Source organism: Pundamilia nyererei, unplaced genomic scaffold (assembly GCF_000239375.1).
Source record: "Pundamilia nyererei isolate P.nyererei 1_Seehausen unplaced genomic scaffold, PunNye1.0 scaffold00048, whole genome shotgun sequence".
Taxonomy (NCBI): Eukaryota; Metazoa; Chordata; class Actinopteri; order Cichliformes; family Cichlidae; genus Pundamilia; species Pundamilia nyererei.
This window is the reverse complement of record NW_005187449.1, coordinates 3,209,916-3,210,470: the sequence shown is the minus strand read 5'-3', so window position 1 is coordinate 3,210,470 and position 555 is coordinate 3,209,916.

Sequence of the window (555 nt, the reverse complement as noted above, 5' to 3'; positions counted from 1 at the left end):
CTCCTGTGGAAGACTGTACTTCCCCAGTTGTCTCAGGAAGTACATCCTCTGCTGGGTCTTTTTGAGGATGGAGTTGATGTTGGTCTCCCACTTCAAGTCCTGGGAGATGGTGGTACCCAGAAACTTGAAGATCTTCACAGTCGACACAGGGCTGTCTGATATGGTGAGGGGGAGCAGAGTTGAGGGATGTCTCCTGAAGTCCACTGTCATCTCTACAGTCTTCAGAGTGTTCAGCTCCAGATTGTGGTGACTGCACCAGAGTACCAGCCGCTCAACTTCCTGCCGATATGCAGACTCATCACCATCCTGAATGAGGCCAATGACAGTGGTGTCATCTGCAAACTTTAGGAGTTTAACAGCCGAGTTCTTGGAGGTGCAGTCGTTAGTGTAGAGGGAGAACAGTAGTGGTGAGAGAACACATCCTTGAGGGGCACCAATACTGAGGGACCGAGTTTCAGAGGTGATCTCCCCCAGCCTCACTTGTTGCTTTCTGTCTGTCAGGAAGCTGGTGATCCACTGACAGGTAGCTGGTGACACGCTGAGCTGGGAGAGTTT